Source organism: Oncorhynchus keta, unplaced genomic scaffold, assembly GCF_023373465.1.
Source record: "Oncorhynchus keta strain PuntledgeMale-10-30-2019 unplaced genomic scaffold, Oket_V2 Un_contig_14524_pilon_pilon, whole genome shotgun sequence".
In the NCBI taxonomy this organism is placed as follows: Eukaryota; Metazoa; Chordata; class Actinopteri; order Salmoniformes; family Salmonidae; genus Oncorhynchus; species Oncorhynchus keta.
In genome coordinates, this window is record NW_026278805.1 from 65,001 (window position 1) to 85,888 (window position 20,888).

General features: G+C 45.2%; 1 pseudogene; it reads left to right on the forward strand.

Annotated features, from left to right (window-relative positions):
- LOC127918574 (caskin-1-like) overlaps positions 1 to 19,254 on the forward strand; it is a 78,768-nt pseudogene extending 59,514 nt beyond the window's left edge.
- Positions 19,255 to 20,888: the final 1,634 nt, after the last annotated feature.

Sequence of the window (20,888 nt, forward strand, 5' to 3'; positions counted from 1 at the left end):
AGAGAGAGGGGATGAGAGAGAGAGAGGGATGAGAGAGAGAGAGGGATGAGAGAGAGAGAGAGAGAAGAGAGAGAGAGAGAGAGAGAGAGAGACAGGGGATAAAGAGAGCATCATCTGTTTCCTTTATAACGATTCTAGTAGCCCTCAAAAGAGGCAACATCTATCGCACACACACACACACACACACACACACACACACACACACACACACACACACACACACACACACACACACACACACACACACACACACACACACACACACACACACACACACACACACACACACAGTGGGATCTGGATCTTGGCGGCTCTGTCATCCAGATGGCCAGTAGTTAGTAGAGGAGGCCTGTGATTGGCTGACGACCCCAGTTACTGAGGAGGAGGTGAAACCTGATTGGTTATTCACATGGTAAATGAGGGGGATTGGTTTATAGAAAGAAATGGTGGGACAGGATTGGTTGGGTCAAATAATGAAAATATGAGTGGTTGAGCTCGACCCAACGACAGTGTGTGTTACCTCCAGGCTCCGCCTCTGCCTCTAGACAGTCGAGCCAATCAGGATGCCCGCTCCATGAAGCTCCACCTTATGACGCCACGGCAACCTGGAAGGGGGAGGGGCAAGACGAGGGGAAGGTAAGACAGACAGTCCTCCTCTCAGAGTCATCACTCACACACTTCCCGCTTCCCTGCGTCCCTCTCCTCTCCGAAACCAGTGTCCCTCTTCCCCTTCAGCACAATCTCTCACACACTCTCCACCAACCACAGAAACACACACACACACAGAACCGTAGACACACACACACACACACAGAGAACCACGGACAGACACACACAGAGAACCACGGACACACACCAAGGATGTCCAAACACTTACTCTCTCAGCTGGCCTCGTCCTTACTGCGAGCATTCGGTTGCAGCCACGACACGGTGAGTGTGTGTGTGTGTGTGTGTGTGTGTGTGTGTGTGTGTGTGTGTGTGTGTGTGTGTGTGTGTGTGTGTGTGTGTGTGTGTGCGCTCCGGTCTGTCTGTTCTGTTACTCCTCTGAGAGAGATTCTGTTCTGTCTTCTCTACTTTCATTTTCTCCTCCTCCATCTCTGTGTTCCTCCTCCTCCATCTCTGTGTTCCTCCTCCTCCATCTCTGTGTTCCTCCTCCTCCTCCATCTCTGTGTTCCTCCTCCTCCATCTCTCTGTTCCTCCTCCTCCATCTCTGTGTTCCTCCTCCTCCATCTCTGTGTTCCTCCTCCTCCTCCATCTCTGTGTTTCCTCCTCCTCCATCTCTCTGTTCCTCCTCCTCCATCTCTGTGTTCCTCCTCCTCCATCTCTGTGTTCCTCCTCCTCCTCCATCTCTGTGTTCCTCCTCCTCCATCTCTGTGTTCCTCCTCCTCCTCCATCTCTCTGTTCCTCCTCCTCCATCTCTGTGTTCCTCCTCCTCCTCCCTCCATCTCTGTGTTCCTCCTCCTCCATCTCTCTGTTCCTCCTCCATCTCTGTGTTCCTCCTCCTCCTCCATCTCTGTGTTCCTCCTCCTCCATCTCTCTGTTCCTCCTCCTCCATCTCTGTGTTCCTCCTCCTCCATCTCTGTGTTCCTCCTCCTCCTCCATCTCTGTGTTCCTCCTCCTCCATCTCTGTGTTCCTCCTCCTCCATCTCTCTGTTCCTCCTCCTCCATCTCTGTGTTCCTCCTCCTCCATCTCTGTGTTCCTCCTCCTCCTCCATCTCTGTGTTCCTCCTCCTCCTCCATCTCTGTGTTCCTCCTCCTCCATCTCTGTGTTCCTCCTCCTCCATCTCTGTGTTCCTCCTCCTCCTCCATCTCTGTGTTCCTCCTCCTCCTCCATCTCTGTGTTCCTCCTCCTCCATCTCTGTGTTCCTCCTCCTCCATCTCTGTGTTCCTCCTCCTCCATCTCTCTGTTCCTCCTCCTCCATCTCTGTGTTCCTCCTCCTCCATCTCTGTGTTCCTCCTCCTCCTCCATCTCTCTGTTCCTCCTCCTCCATCTCTGTGTTCCTCCTCCTCCATCTCTGTGTTCCTCCTCCTCCATCTCTGTGTTCCTCCTCCTCCATCTCTGTGTTCCTCCTCCTCCATCTCTGTGTTCCTCCTCCTCCATCTCTGTGTTCCTCCTCCTCCATCTCTGTGTTCCTCCTCCTCCATCTCTGTGTTCCTCCTCCTCCATCTCTGTGTTCCTCCTCCTCCATCTCTGTGTTCCTCCTCCTCCATCTCTGTGTTCCTCCTCCTCCATCTCCGTGTTCCTCCTCCTCCATCTCCGTGTTCCTCCTCCTCCATCTCCGTGTTCCTCCTCCTCCATCTCCGTGTTCCTCCTCCTCCCTGTTCCTCCTCCAACCCTATTTTCCTTGTTTGCTGCCCAGGGACGTTGTTTTGTGTTCTCTAAACTTCTCTGATATGAGCCTATACTATATATATATATATATATATATATATATATATATATATATATATATATACTATACCATATTGGAGATATACTATACTATATATATACACACAATACCATATTGGATATATACTATATTATATATACATGTACTATACTGTATATACAGTATAATATACTGGATATATACTATACTGGAGATATACTATACTGTATATTTAACTATATTATACAGTATGTATACTATACTGGATATATACTATACTATATTGGATATATACTATACTCTATATATATTTACTATACTGGATATATACTATACTGTATATACATTTACTATACTGGATATATACTATACTGGAGATATACTATATATATACACACTATACTACATTGGATATATAGTATACCCGATATACATTTACTATACTGGATATATACTAAACTGATATGCACTATACTATACTGTATATATACACTATACTGTATATACGCTATAATATACTGTATATATGCTATACCATACTGTATATACACTATACTATATATATATATATATATATATACACACGGTACTATTCTGGATATATATTATACTACACTGTATATATACTGTACTGGATATATACTATATTGGATATATACTGTAATATACTGGATATACACGATGCTATACTGTATATACACAATACTATACTGTATATATACTGTAAATACGGTACTATACTGTATATATATTATACTACACTGTATATATACTATACTGGATATATACTGTAATATACGGTATATACACTATACAGTATATATACTATACTGATATATATATATTATACTTTACTGTATATATGCTAAACTGAATATATACTACACTATACTGTATATATACTACACTATACTGTATATATAATATACTGATCTATATATTATACTATACGGTATATATACTAAACTGATATATATATATATTACACACTGTATATATACTACACTATACTGTAGGTTGAGCCATCTTGATCTTAGTTACCCTAGCGTGTGTGTGTGTGTGTGTGTGTGTGTGTGTGTGTGTGTGTGTGTGTGTGTGTGTGTGTGTGTGTGTGTTGGCAGGACTCTACCAGTAAGATGGAAGTGTGTATATGAGATAGCTTGATCAGATCACAGCCATCTGATGAACATGTTTTTCCCCAGCAGGGTGTGTAGGTTCGCATGGCTATCTGTTAGTTACAGATCCTCCCTCCTCCTCCCCTCCTCTCCCCCTCCGTGTGACCCGTGGTCCAGTCCTGAGCAGAGTGGGTGGGAAGAAAGGGGGGATAAGGGAGAAAGAGGTGCTGGTGGACTGGGCATGGCTGAGTTCTCCTGGACTCTCTGCTGCCCCTCAGTGGACAGAGCATGATAGTGCAGCTGTTTGTGATAGAGGAAGTCTCTGGAGCAGACTTCACCACATCAGAATCCTCAGAGTGGGTTGTCTACAATCTCTGGATGTGATTGGCCAGGTCCACCCTTCCATCTTCTCCAATAGCTCACCCAGATATAGCCTTTCTTCTCCCTCCTCCATCTTCTCCAATAGCTCAGCTCGACAGAGAATGTCTTCTCCCTCCTCCATCTTCTCCAATAGCTCACCCAGACAGAGCCAGTCTTCTCCCTCCTCCATCTTCTCCAATAGCTAGACAGAGAATGTCTTCTCCCTCCTCCATCTTCTCCAATAGCTCACCCAGACAGAGCCAGTCTTCTCCCTCCTCCATCTTCTCCAATAGCTCACCCAGACAGAGCCTGTCTTCTCCCTCCTCATCTTCTCCAATAGCTCAGCTAGACAGAGCATGTCTTCTCCCTCCTCCATCTTCTCTAATAGCTCACTCAGACAGAGCCAGTCTCCTCCCTCTCTCCCTCCTCCATCTTCTCCAATAGCTCAGCTAGACAGAGCATGTCTTCTCCCTCCTCCATCTTCTCCAATAGCTCACCCAGACAGAGCCAGTCTTCTCCCTCCTCCATCTTCTCCAATAGCTCACCCAGACAGAGCCAGTCTTCTCCCTCCTCCATCTTCTCCAATAGCTCAGCTAGACAGAGCATGTCTTCTCCCTCCTCCATCTTCTCCAATAGCTCACCCAGACAGAGCCTGTCTTCTCCCTCCTCCATTTTCTCCAATAGCTCACCCAGACCCTCCACCCTCCATCTTCTCCAATAGCTCAGCTAGACAGAGCATGTCTTCTCCCTCCTCCATCTTCTCCAATAGCTCACCCAGACAGAGCCTGTCTTCTCCCTCCTCCATCTTCTCCAATAGCTCACCCAGACAGAGCCAGTCTTCTCCCTCCTCCATCTTCTCCAATAGCTCACCAGACAGAGCCAGGTCCACCCTTCCATCTTATCTATAATAGCTCACCCAGACAGAGCCTGTCTCCTCACTCTCTCCCTCCTCCATCTTATCCAATAGCTCACTCAGACAGAGCCAGTCTCCTCACTCTCTCCCTCCTCCATCTTCTCCAATAGCTTACCAGACAGAGCCTGTCTTCTCCCTCCTCCATCTTCTCCAATAGCTCACCAGACAGAGCCAGTCTTCTCCCTCCTCCATCTTCTTCAATAGCTCACCCAGACAGAGCCAGGTCCACCCTTCCATCTTCTCCAATAGCTCACCCAGACAGAGCCTGTCTTCTCCCTCCTCCATCTTCTCCAATAGCTCACCCAGACAGAGCCAGTCTTCTCCCTCCTCCATCTTCTCCAATAGCTCACCAGACAGAGCCAGTATTCTTCCTCCTGCATCTTCTCCAATAGCTCACCAGACAGAGCCAGTCTTCTCCCTCCTCCATCTTCTCCAATAGCTCACCAGACAGAGCCAGGTCCACCCTTCCATCTTATCAAATAGCTCACCCAGACAGAGCCAGGTCCACCCTTCCATCTTCTCCAATAGCTCACCCAGACAGAGCCTGTCTTCTCCCTCCTCCATCTTATCCAATAGCTCACCAGACAGAGCCAGGTCCACCCTTCCATCTTATCCAATAGCTCACCCAGACAGAGCCTGTCTTTCCCCTCGTCCATCTTATCCAATAGCTCACCCAGACAGAGCCAGTCTTCTCCCTCCTCCATCTTCTCCAATAGCTCACCAGACAAAGCCAGTCTTCTCCCTCCTCCATCTTCTCCAATAGCTCACCCAGACAGAGCCAGGTCCACCCTTCCATCTTATCCAATAGCTCACCCAGACAGAGCCTGTCTTCTCCCTCCTCCATCTTCTCCAATAGCTTACCAGACAGAGCCTGTCTTTCCCCTCCTCCATCTTCTCCAATAGCTCACCCAGACAGAGCCTGTCTTCTCCCTCCTCCATCTTCTCCAATAGCTTGAAGAGAGAGCCTGTCTTCTCCCTTCTCCATCTTCTCCAATAGCTCACCCAGACAGAGCCTGTCTTCTCCCTCATCCCTCTTCTCATCCATCTTCTCCAATAGCTTGAAGAGAGAGCCTGTCTTCTCCCTCCTCCATCTTCTCCAATAGCTCACCCAGACAGAGCCTGTCTTCTCCCTCCTCCATCTTCTCCAGTAGCTTGAAAAGAGAGAGCCTGTCTTCTCCCTCCTCCATCTTCTCCAATAGCTCACCCAGACAGAGCCTGTCTTCTCCCTCGTCCATCTTCTCCAATAGCTTGAAGAGAGAGCCTGTCTTCTCCCTCCTCCATCTTCTCCAATAGCTCACCCAGACAGAGCCAGTCTCCTCCCTCTCTCCCTCCTCTAGTAGCTCCTGGCCGTTAGCCTTTAGCCACCTACCTAGTCCTCCTCTCCTCTCTTGTTATTCTTAGCTAGTCTTTAGCCTTCAGCTGTTAGAGGTGTTTAGCCCATAGCTTTTAGCCTCTACGAGTGATTAGCCTTTAGCCGTTAGCGGTTAGCCATTAGCCGTTAGTGGTTAGCTATTAGTGGTTAGCCTTTAGCCATTAGTGGTTAGCCGTTAGCGGTTAGCCGTTAGCGGTTAGCCATTAGCCGGTAGTGGTTAGCCGTTAGCGGTTAGCCATTAGCATTAGCCATTAGCCGTTAGCCCAGGGCCAGCCGTAGTGACAGAACTCCACCTGTCTTCTCTCTCCTAGAGCTCTGAGGCTGTTATCCAATGGCTGAGTGACTTTCAGCTGCAGGTCTACGCTCCAAACTTCATCAGCGCCGGGTATGACATAGCCACCATTAGCAGAATGACCCCAGAGGTAAGGAACCCCTGACCTCTGACCCCTATCCTTTAACCTGAAAGTTAAAGTCACGCTCTACACCCCGTCACCCCACTGCTCACTCACTGATCATAAAGCTTTGGCAACCCCCCCCCCCCACCCTCCCACCAGTAAAACTGAAGACAGTTCAGATGCATACACCCCCCCCCAGACACCAGTTTCCTAGGACAGTCACTCCAGTCACTGAGCATGCCCAGGACCTCGTCTGTGATTGGCCAGGACAGGACAGCCTTTAGAGCAGATGGACTCAGAGCTCCTCCTATGACAAAGTCCTGTGTGTGTGTGTGTGTGTGTGTGTGTGTGTGTGTGTGTGTGTGTGTGTGTGTGTGTGTGTGTGTGTGTGTGTGTGTGTGTCTCCCGCTGTGTGTGTACCTCAGACTAGTGATACAATTACACCCCTAGATGAGAAATAAATCATAGAGTCTATCTACACACTGACTGGACTCTACCCACACACTGGCTCTACCCGCACACTGACTCTACCCGCACACTGACTCTACCCGCACACTGACTCTACCCGCACACTGACTGGACTCTACCCACACACTGACTCTACCCACACACTGACTCTACCCACACACTGACTGGACTCTACCCGCACACTGACTGGACTCTACCCGCACACTGACTGGACTCTACCCGCACACTGACTGGACTCTACCCGCACACTGACTGGACTCTACCCGCACACTGACTGGACTCTACTCACACACTGACTGGACTCTACCCACACACTGACTGGACTCTACCCGCACACTGACTGGACTCTACCCGCACACTGACTCTACCCACACACTGACTGGACTCTACCCACACACTGACTGGTCTCTACCCACACACTGACTGGACTCTACCCACACACTGACTGGACTCTACCCACACACTGACTGGACTCTACCCACACACTGACTGGACTCTACCCACACACTGACTGGACTCTACCCACACACTGACTGGTCTCTACCCACACACTGACTGGACTTTACCCACACACTGACTGGACTCTACCCACACACTGACTGGACTCTACCCACACACTGACTGGACTCTACCCACACACTGACTGGACTCTACCCACACACTGACTGGACTCTACCCGCACACTGACTGGACTCTACCCGCACACTGACTGGACTCTACCCGCACACTGACTGGACTCTACCCGCACACTGACTGGACTCTACCCGCACACTGACTCTACCCACACACTGACTGGACTCTACCCACACACTGACTCTACCCACACACTGACTGGACTCTACCCACACACTGACTGGACTCTACCCGCACACTGACTGGACTCTACCCGCACACTGACTGGACTCTACCCGCACACTGACTGGACTCTACCCACACACTGACTGGACTCTACCCACACTCTTCACCTTCATTTCCCTTTGGGGACATTTACCTTCCTGTCCTGTGGTACAGTATGCTGTGGGTGTGGCCAGACTGTAGATAGGTGGAGCCCTGCTGTGGGTGGAGCCAGACTGTGGGTGGAGCCAGACTGTGGGTGGAGCCAGACTGTGGGTGGAGCCAGACTGTGGGTGGAGCTGGGGTCTAGTGATACAACGCTTCTTTCTCACTGCCAACATCCTCTCTCTCCTCTTCACCTTCATTTCCCTCTGGGGACATTTACCTTCCTGTCCTGTGGTACAGCTTGTCACCTGGACACTGTGTATGTCTGTGGTGTATGTGATGTCTAGGTTTTCTGTGGTGTCGGTGGTGTCTGGTGTCAGGTGTCGGTGGTGTCTGTGGTGTCTGTGGTGTCTGTGGTGTCTGGTGTCAGGTGTCTGTGGTGTCTGTGGTGTATGTGGTGTCTGTGGTGTCTGGTGTCAGGTGTCTGGTGTCTGGTGTCTGGTGTCAGGTGTCTGTGGTGTCAGGTGTCTGTGGTGTCAGGTGTCAGGTGTCTGTGGTGTCTGTGGTGTCTGGTGTCAGGTGTCTGTGGTTTGAATGGTGTCAGGTGTCTGTGGTGTCTGGTGTCTGGTGTCTGTAGTGTCTGGTGTCTGGTGTCAGGTGTCTGGTGTCAGGTGTCTGTGGTGTCTGGTGTCAGGTGTCTGTGGTGTCTGGTGTCAGGTGTCTGGTGTTTGTAGTGTCTGGTGCGGGTGGTGTCTGGTGTCTGGTGTCTGGTGTCAGGTGTCTGGTGTCAGGTGTCTGTGGTGTCTGTGGTGTCAGGTGTCAGGTGTCTGGTGTCTGGTGTCTGGTGTCAGGTGTCTGTGGTGTCTGGTGTCAGGTGTCTGTGGTGTCTGGTGTCAGGTGTCTGGTGTCTGGTGTCTGGTGTCTGTGGTGTCTGGTGTCAGGTGTCTGGTGTCTGGTGTTTGTAGTGTCTGGTGTCTGGTGTCTGTGGTGTCTGGTGTCAGGTGTCTGTGGTGTCTGGTGTCAGGTGTCTGTGGTGTCTGGTGTCTGTGGTGTCTGGTGTCAGGTGTCAGGTGTCTGGTGTCTGGTGTCTGGTGTCAGGTGTCTGTGGTGTCTGGTGTCAGGTGTCTGTGGTGTCTGGTGTCAGGTGTCTGTGGTGTCTGTGGTGTCTGGTGTCTGGTGTCAGGTGTCTGTGGTGTCAGGTGTCTGGTGTCTGGTGTCTGGTGTTTGTAGTGTCTGGTGCGGGTGGTGTCAGGTGTCTGTGGTGTCTGGTGTCTGTAGTGTCTGGTGCGGGTGGTGTCTGTGGTGTCTGTGGTAATAAAGTGTGTGTATCTGTGGAGAGTTTGGAAGTCTCACCTATTTCTCCTTGGTGTTGTGTGTGTGTGTGTGTGTGTGTGTGTGTGTGTGTGTGTGTGTGTGTGTGTGTGTGTGTGTGTGTGTGTGTGTGTGTGTGTGTGTGTGTGTGTGTGTGGTACGTGTGTGTGTGTGTGTGTGTGTGTGTGTGTGTGTGTAGGATCTCACGGCCATCGGAGTGACCAAACCAGGCCACAGAAAGAAGATGACATCAGAGATCAACAAACTCATCGTCACCGAGTGGCTCCCTGACCAGAAACCTGTTAGTAACTGACCAGAAACCTGTTAGTAACTGACCTGAGACCTGTTAGTAACTGACCTGTTAGTAACTGACCAGAAACCTGTTAGTAACTGACCAGAGACCTGTTAGTAACTGACCTGAGACCTGTTAGTAACTGACCTGAGACCTGTTAGTAACTGACCAGAGACCTGTTAGTATCTGACCTGAGACCTGTTAGTAACTGACCTGAGACCTGTTAGTAACTGACCTGAGACCTGTTAGTAACTGACCAGAAACCTGTTAGTAACTGACCAGAAACCTGTTAGTAACTGACCAGAAACCTGTTAGTAACTGACCTGAGACCTGTTAGTAACTGACCTGAGACCTGTTAGTAACTGACCTGAAACCTGTTAGTAACTGACCTGAGACCTGTTAGTAACTGACCTGAGACCTGTTAGTAACTGACCTGAGACCTGTTAGTAACTGACTTGAGACCTGTTAGTAACTGACCTGAGACCTGTTAGTAACTGACCTGAGACCTGTTAGTAACTGACCTGAGACCTGTTAGTAACTGACCTGAGACCTGTTAGTAACTGACCAGAAACCTGTTAGTAACTGACCAGAGACCTGTTAGTAACTGACCTGAGACCTGTTAGTAACTGACCTGAGACCTGTTAGTAACTGACCAGAAACCTGTTAGTAACTGACCTGAGACCTGTTAGTAACTGACCAGAAACCTGTTAGTAACTGACCAGAAACCTGTTAGTAACTGACCAGAAACCTGTTAGTAACTGACCTGAGACCTGTTAGTAACTGACCTGAGACCTGTTAGTAACTGACCTGAGACCTGTTAGTAACTGACCTGAGACCTGTTAGTAACTGACCTGAGACCTGTTAGTAACTGACCTGAAACCTGATAGTAACTGACCTGAGACCTGTTAGTAACTGACCTCAGACCTGTTAGTAACTGACCTGAAACCTGTTAGTAACTGACCAGAAACCTGTTAGTAACTGACCTGAGACCTGTTAGTAACTGACCTGAGACCTGTTAGTAACTGACCTGAGACCTGTTAGTAACTGACCTCAGACCTGTTAGTAACTGACCTGAAACCTGTTAGTAACTGACCTGAAACCTGTTAGTAACTGACCAGAAACCTGTTAGTAACTGACCTGAGACATTTACATTTTACATTTAACTCATTTAGCAGACGCTCTTATCCAGAGCGACTTACAAATTGGTGCATTCACCTTATGACATCCAGTGGAACAGCCACTTTACAATAGTGCATCTAAATCTTAAAGGGGGGGGGGGGAAGGATTACTTATCCTATCCTAGGTATTCCTTAAAGAGGTGGGGTTGTTGTTGTTGTTGTAACTAGGTGGTAGAGTGGTAGTCGGCGATATGGCTGAGCCTGTACTAACTATTGTGTGTGTGTGTGTGTGTGTGTGTGTGTGTGTGTGTGTGTGTGTGTGTGTGTGTGTGTGTGTGTGTGTGTGTTTAGGCCAGCCTGGCAGAGTGGTTGTCAGCGATAGGGCTGAGTCAGTACCAGCAGGTTCTGGTGCAGAACGGATATGAAAACATTGACTTCATCACAGACATCACCTGGGAGGACCTGCAGGAGATAGGCATCATGAAGCTGGGTAGGACACACACACACACACACACACACACACCACCTGGGAGGACCTGCAGGAGATAGGCATCATGAAGCTGGGTAGGACGCACACACACACACCACCTGGGAGGACCTGCAGGAGATAGGCATCATGAAGCTGGGTCGGACGTACACACACACACACACACACACACACACACACACACACACACACACACACACACACACACACACACACACACACACACACACACTCACACAGTTTAAAGACAGAAGCAAGGCGACTGAATGTATCCTGCCGTCTCATCTTTGAACGTGGATGTTAAAATGACCACCTGTCACCTGAACTCCCCGTTCACTTGAAAACAGATGTGATCAAATATCAAAAGGAGAATGGATGTAGCATACTGACCCTTTAATATGAGACGGCTTATAAACGTTATCGATTTAAAGACCGAAAAATGGATCTCCTTCCGGCCAATCTCAGCCCTGATCGATATTAAAACTCTGTTACTAGCTGCCCCTGATCAAACCAACCTGACCCCTGAACTCTGTTACTACCAACCTGACCCCTGAACTCTGTTACTACCAACCTGACCCCTGAACTCTGTTACTACCAACCTGACCCCTGAACTCTGTTACTACCAACCTGACCCCTGAACTCTGTTACTACCAACCTGACCCCTGAACTCTGTTACTACCAACCTGACCCCTGAACTCTGTTACTAACCTCCCCTGATCAAACCAACCTGACCCCTGAACTCTGTTACTACCAACCTGACCCCTGAACTCTGTTACTACCAACCTGACCCCTGAACTCTGTTACAAACCTCCAAAAGTAAAAAAAGCTAGGTAGCATTAGGCTATAACTACCAATGACAATTTATTACTGGGATTCTAATATTACTACACAGATATGTAATGTTAGCTAGCGAGCCAGCAAGCTAAAATTTTGTTAGCTAGCGAGCCAGCAAGCTAACATTTCGCTCGCCAGCGAGCCAACGTTCGCTAGCTGGCGAGCCAGCGAGCTAACATTTCACTAGCTAGCCGAACAGTACACTTTAACTTGCAATGAAAATGAGTTTCTGATAAATAAAAAAAAAGATGAATGTAATATCTGAAAATGTAGCTAGACTCTTACACCCGTAAACGTGGATGAACACTTGTTCTGACCCGTTGGGTCGAGTCACTCTGGGTTCACACTGACCGGTTTCCAAAAAGTAGTCCGGCGGCGTAGCTTTCCCCCCGCTAATATTTGTCGATAGGGCAGCAATGTTGTCGAGAGCAGTTGTCCGTGGCTAACGTTTATATAGCTGCTGTAGCAAGTACACTGAGCAGCTCATGTTATAGACAGAAGCATGCTACAATGGCAGACCAATCCCGAACTCATCTCTCGGCATGTCCAGCCCACTCATTATCTCAGCCAATCATGGGCTGGCGGGAAGGTTCCTGACTTTTTTCCGTGGCTGAAACCAACTAGTAATTGGACCATTTTTAATAATATTTACAGACGATATAACAAGTTTGTTATTAAAGACACATTAAAGTTCACATGTTTTAGAAGGCATTTATGCCTCCCCCCCCAAAAAAAACACATTTTGATCAAAAATACATTTAAAAAAACATTCAAATGCCTCTCCTGTGAAGTAGTGACGTGCCACATTGCGCTTCCTGAAATGACTCACTTACATTAAATACATATTATACATTAGACACCTTACAATATTATCTCATATCATATCTTGTTGTGGTTTGTCCCCACTAGGCCACCAGAAGAAGCTGATGCTAGCTGTGAAGCGATTGGCTGAGATGCAGCGTGGCTCTGAGGGGCGGAGCTCCCCCAGGAAGAAGCCTCCACCAATCACACAGCAGCAGGAAGTGATGTCCATAGAGAACAGGCCCCCTGACAACGGTGAGGTCACAATAGAATCATTTCACGTTACACCCTTAATAAAAATTACAAAACTTGGGGAATTAAAAAAAACAACCCAAATTTGTGTTATTTGGTGACCCAGTGCTGGTGAAGTAGTGGACAGACACACTGGGGTTATTTTGACCCAGTGCTGGTTAAGTAGTGGACAGACACACTGGGGTTATTTTGACCCAGTGCTGGTTAAGTAGTGGACAGACACGCTGGGGTTATTTGGTGACCCAGTGCTAGTTAAGTAGTGGACAGACACGCTGGGGTTATTTGGTGACCCAGTGAAGTAGTGGACAGACACACTGGGGTTATTTGGTGACCCAGTGCTGGTTAAGTAGTGGACAGACACACTGGGGTTATTTGGTGACCCAGTGCTGGTTAAGTAGTGGACAGACACACTGGGGTTATTTGGTGACCCAGTGCTGGTTAAGTAGTGGACAGACACACTGGGGTTATTTGGTGACCCAGTGCTGGTTAAGTAGTGGACAGACACACTGGGGTTATTTGGTGACCCAGTGCTGGTTAAGTAGTGGACAGACACACTGGGGTTATTTGGTGACCCAGTGCTGGTTAAGTAGTGGACAGACACACTGGGGTTATTTGGTGACCCAGTGCTGGTTAAGTAGTGGACAGACACACTGGGGTTATTTGGTGACCCAGTGCTGGTTAAGTAGTGGACAGACACGCTGGGGTTATTTGGTGACCCAGTGCTGGTTAAGTAGTGGACAGACACGCTGGTGTTATTTGGTGACCCAGTGCTGGTTAAGTAGTGGACAGACACACTGGGGTTATTTGGTGACCCAGTGCTGGTTAAGTAGTGGACAGACACGCTGGCGTTATTTGGTGACCCAGTGCTGGTTAAGTAGTGGACAGACACACTGGGGTTATTTGGTGACCCAGTGAAGTAGTGGACAGACACGCTGGGGTTATTTGGTGACCCAGTGCTGGTTAAGTAGTGGACAGACACACTGGGGTTATTTGGTGACCCAGTGCTGGTTAAGTAGTGGACAGACACGCTGGGGTTATTTGGTGACCCAGTGCTGGTTAAGTAGTGGACAGACACACTGGGGTTATTTGGTGACCCAGTGCTGGTTAAGTAGTGGACAGACACACTGGGGTTATTTGGTGACCCAGTGCTGGTTAAGTAGTGGACAGACACGCTGGGGTTATTTGGTGACCCAGTGCTGGTTAAGTAGTGGACAGACACACTGGGGTTATTTGGTGACCCAGTGCTGGTTAAGTAGTGGACAGACACGCTGGGGTTATTTGGTGACCCAGTGCTGGTTAAGTAGTGGACAGACACGCTGGCGTTATTTGGTGACCCAGTGCTGGTTAAGTAGTGGACAGAGTGGTCAGTAACACAGCCCAACTAAGGGACCCAATGCCTGTCAGTAACACAGCCCAACTAAGGGATCCAATGCCTGTCAGTAACACAGCCCAACTTTCTCTCTCCATTTCTCTCCATCTCTCTTCATCTTTCTCTCTCCATGTTTCTCCATGTCTCTCTCTCCATGTCTCTCTCTATCACATGTAATATATCTCTCCATCATATGTAATATATCTCTCCATCATATGTAATATATCTCTCCATCATATGTAATATATCTCTCCATCATATGTAATATATCTCTCCATCATATGTAATATATCTCTCCATCATATGTAATATATCTCTCCATCATATGTAATATATCTCTCTATCATATGTAATATATCTCTCCATCATATGTAATATATCTCTCCATCATATGTAATATATCTCTCCATCATATGTAATATATATCTCCATCATATGTAATATATCTCTCCATCATATGTAATATATCTCTCCATCATATGTAATATATCTCTCCATCATATGTAATATATCTCTCCATCATATGTAATATATCTCTCCATCATATGTAATATATCTCTCCATCATATGTAATATATCTCTCCATCATATGTAATATATCTCTCCATCTATCTCTCCATCATATGTAATATATCTCTCCATCATATGTAATATATCTCTCCATCATATGTAATATATCTCTCCATCATATGTAATATATCTCTCCATCATATGTAATATATCTCTCCATCATATGTAATATATCTCTCCATCATATGTAATATATCTCTCCATCATATGTAATATATCTCTCCATCATATGTAATATATCTCTCCATCATATGTAATATATCTCTCCATCATATGTAATATATCTCTCCATCATATGTAATATATCTCTCCATCATATGTAATATATCTCTCCATCATATGTAATATATCTCTCCATCATATGTAATATATCTCTCCATCATATGTAATATATCTCTCCATATATCTCTCCATCATATGTAATATATCTCTCCATCATATGTAATATATCTCTCCATCATATGTAATATATCTCTCCATCATATGTAATATATCTCTCCATCATATGTAATATATCTCTCCATCATATGTAATATATCTCTCCATCATATGTAATATATCTCTCCATCATATGTAATATATCTCTCCATCATATGTAATATATCTCTCCATCTATCTCTCCATCATATGTAATATATCTCTCCATCATATGTAATATATCTCTCCATCATATGTAATATATATCTCCATCATATGTAATATATCTCTCCATCATATGTAATATATCTCTCCATCATATGTAATATATCTCTCCATCTATCTCTCCATCATATGTAATATATCTCTCCATCATATGTAATATATCTCCATCATATGTAATATATCTCTCCATCATATGTAATATATCTCTCCATCATATGTAATATATCTCTCCATCATATGTAATATATCTCTCCATCATATGTAATATATCTCTCCATCATATGTAATATATCTCTCCATCATATGTAATATATATCTCCATCATATGTAATATATCTCTCCATCATATGTAATATATCTCTCCATCATATGTAATATATCTCTCCATCATATGTAATATATCTCTCCATCATATGTAATATATCTCTCCATCATATGTAATATATCTCTCCATCATATGTAATATATCTCTCTATCTATCTCTCCATCATATGTAATATATCTCTCTATCATATGTAATATATCTCTCCATCATATGTAATATATCTCTCCATCATATGTAATATATCTCTCCATCATATGTAATATATCTCTCTATCTATCTCTCCATCATATGTAATATATCTCTCCATCATATGTAATATATCTCTCCATCTATCTCTCCATCATATGTAATATATCTCTCCATCATATGTAATATATCTCTCCATCATATGTAATATATCTCTCCATCATATGTAATATATCTCTCCATCATATGTAATATATCTCTCCATCATATGTAATATATCTCTCCATCATATGTAATATATCTCTCCATATATCTCTCCATCATATGTAATATATCTCTCCATCATATGTAATATATCTCTCCATCATATGTAATATATCTCTCCATCATATGTAATATATCTCTCCATCATATGTAATATATCTCTCCATCATATGTAATATATATCTCCATCATCTGTAATATATCTCTCCATCATATGTAATATATATCTCCATCATATGTAATATATCTCTCCATCATATGTAATATATCTCTCCATCATATGTAATATATCTCTCCATCTATCTCTCCATCATATGTAATATATCTCCATCATATGTAATATATCTCTCCATCATATGTAATATATCTCTCCATCATATGTAATATATCTCTCCATCATATGTAATATATCTCTCCATCATATGTAATATATCTCTCCATCATATGTAATATATCTCTCCATCATATGTAATATATCTCTCCATCATATGTAATATATCTCTCCATCATATGTAATATATCTCTCCATCATATGTAATATATCTCTCTATCATATGTAATATATCTCTCCATCATATGTAATATATCTCTCCATCATATGTAATATATCTCTCCATCATATGTAATATATCTCTCCATCATATGTAATATATCTCTCCATCTATCTCTCCATCATATGTAATATATCTCTCCATCATATGTAATATATCTCTCCATCATATGTAATATATCTCTCCATCATATGTAATATATCTCTCCATCATATGTAATATATCTCTCTATCATATAATATATATGTAATATATCTCTCCATCATATGTAATATATCTCTCCATCATATGTAATATATCTCTCCATCATATGTAATATATCTCTCCATCTCTCTCCATCATATGTAATATATCTCTCCATCTCTCTCTCCATCATATGTAATATATCTCTCCATCATATGTAATATATCTCTCCATCATATGTAATATATCTCTCCATCATATGTAATATATCTCTCCATCATATGTAATATATCTCTCCATCATATGTAATATATATCTCCATCATATGTAATATATCTCTCCATCATATGTAATATATCATATATATCTCTCATCATATGTAATATATCTCTCCATCATATGTAATATATCTCTCCATCATATGTAATATATCTCTCCATCATATGTAATATATCTCTCCATCATATGTAATATATCTCTCCATCATATGTAATATATCTCTCCATCATATGTAATATATCTCTCCATCATATGTAATATATCTCTCCATCATATGTAATATATCTCTCCATCATATGTAATATATCTCTCCATCATATGTAATATATCTCTCCATCATATGTAATATATATCTCCATCATATGTAATATATCTCTCCATCATATGTAATATATCTCTCCATCATATGTAATATATCTCTCCATCATATGTAATATATCTCTCTATCATATGTAATATATCTCTCCATCATATGTAATATATATCTCCATCTCTCTCCAGAAGTCGTCACTTCTCCCAAGTTGTGCACCTTCCAGGACAGCGAGTTGAGCCCCGAGCTGCAGACAGCGCTGATCCAGCCTATCCCAGAGGTCAAGGGTCAGAGGACCCGCAGCCTCAGCAAGGACCCCGAGGAGGGAGTAGGGCCAGGGGGTAGAGGAGGAGGAGTGCCCCTAAGAAGGAGGCTCGGACCATGAGACAGACCAGCCAGGGGAGCCAGAGAGTCAGCGCCACATCCAAACCTCGCCCACCCTCCCACGCCCACTCAATGCCGGCACCCCTTACACTCCCCCTCACACCCCCACCAAGAAACCCCTGCACTCCTCCACGTCCGCCCCGGGCCCCTCACCGCAGGCCAAACCCAAATCCTCCCCACAGCTAATACAACGAGAGAGGCCTGGTTCCCCGCTCTCACCCCTGTCCAACGCACATCGCGGGACTCACAACACCCAGACTCAGCCTGGTCCTCAGCCCCAGCCTGGTCCTCAGCCCCAGCCTGGTCCTCAGCCCCAGCCTGGTCCTCAGCCCCAGCCTGGTCCTCAGCCCCAGCCTGGTCCTCAGCCCCAGCACCAACCCACACCTACTCCCCAATCTCAGCCTACAGCCCACCCAACGGAGGAAGGGGAGAGGGAGAAAGAGAGGGGGATTGAGAGGGAGAAAGAGAGGGGGATTGAGAGGGAGAAAGAGAGGGGGATTGAGAGGGAGAAAGAGAGGGGATTGAGAAGGAGAGCACCCTCCAGCCGCAGCCCAGCCCCCAGGTGTCTGTTCCCCTCCTATGTCTGCCTCCGGAGGCTGAGGGGGAGACGGGGAGAGATGGGTGAGGCGGGTGAGGCCTCCTTAAGAAGCGAGCTAACAGTCTGAACCGCTACGCTGGGTCTGACGGAGAGGGGGAGGAGAGGGGGGGTGGAGGTGCAGGGGCGGGGACAGGAGTGGCCCCTCCAGGGAGGCTATCAGGGGGCGGTACAGGTAAATACGCCACGGTGACTCACCGGGTCAGCCGCAGCCACTCCGTACGCAACCAGGACAAGAACGTCAACCGCAGCCAATCACAGTCCATCGCCCTACGGCCCAAGAAGAAAGGCCCGCCCCCTCCGCCTCCCAAACGCTCCAGCTCAGCTATCTCGAACTCCAACCTCGCCGACACACACACGCCGACACACACGCACGCGGCGGACGGGCTGCTGGGCGTGCCCTACAACCCCCAGCGACGGGCCAGCGACCTGGGTGTATCCGTGGAGACGGTCGTCGTGGATACGGGAGCGCTGGCAGCGTGAGGGAGCATAGCGGCCATGTTGGAAATGTCCTCTATTGGGGCGGGGCCAAGGGCATGGCTATACAGAGAAACATCCTGCAGGTAGGGGAGGTGGTGTTGTGTGTTTCAAAACTCTCTCTCTCGCTGTCTGTCACTGTCACTTTACCCTGCCTTCATGGACATATCTACCTCAAATACCTTATTATTATCTATCCTGATGTCTAGTCACTTTACCCTGCCTTCATGTATATATCTACCTCAAATACCTTATTATTATCTATCCTGATGTCTAGTCACTTTACCCTGCCTTCATGTACATATCTACCTCTAATACCTTATTATTATCTATCCTGATGTGCCTAGTCACTTTATTATCTATCCTGCCTTCATGTACATATCTACCTCAAATACCTTATTATTATCTATCCTGATGCCTAGTCACTTTACCCTGCCTTCATGTACATATCTACCTCAAATACCTTATTATTATCTATCCTGATGTCTAGTCACTTTACCCTGCCTTCATGTACATATCTACCTCAAATACCTTATTATTATCTATCCTGATGTCTAGTCACTTTACCCTGCCTTCATGTACATATCTACCTCAAATACCTTATTATTATCTATCCTGATGTCTAGTCACTTTACCCTGCCTTCATGTACATATCTACCTCAAATACCTTATTATTATCTATCCTGATGTCTAGTCTTTACCCTGCCTTCATGTACATATCTACCTCAAATACCTTATTATTATCTATCCTGATGTCTTTACCCTGCCTTCATGTACATATCTACCTCAAATACCTTATTATTATCTATCCTGATGTCTAGTCACTTTACCCTGCCTTCATGTACATATCTACCTCAAATACCTTATTATTATCTATCCTGATGTCTAGTCACTTTACCCTGCCTTCATTTACATATCTACCTCAAATACCTTATTATTATCTATCCTGATGCCTAGTCACTTTACCTGCATTCATGTTCATACAAATACCTTATTATTATCTATCCTGCCTTCATTGTACATATCTACCTCAAATACCTTATTATTATCTATCCTGATGCCTAGTCACTTTACCCTGCCTTCATGTACATATCTACCTCAAATACCTTATTATTATCTATCCTGATGTCTAGTCACTTTACCCTGCCTTCATGTACATATCTACCTCAAATACCTTATTATTATCTATCCTGAGTCACTTTACCCTGCCTTATGTCACTTTACCCTGCCTTCATCTACATATCTACCTCAAATACCTTATTATTATCTATCCTGATGTCTAGTCACTTTACCCTGCCTTCATGTACATATCTACCTCAAATACCTTATTATTATCTATCCTGATGTCTAGTCACTTTACCCTGCCTTCATGTACATATCTACCTCAAATACCTTATTATTATCTATCCTGATGCCTCATGTACATATCTACCTCACCTTATTTTATCTATCCTGATGTCTGTCCTTTACCCTGCCTTCATGTACATATCTACCTCAAATACCTTATTATTATCTACCCTGCCCTGATATTATTATCTATCCTGATGTCACTTTACCCTGCCTTCATGTACATATCTACCTCAAATACCTTATTATTATCTATCCTGATGTCTAGTCACTTTACCCTGCCTTCATGTACATATCTACCTCAAATACCTTATTATTATCTATCCTGATGTCTTTACCCTGCCTTCATGTAAATATCTACCTCTAATACCTTATTA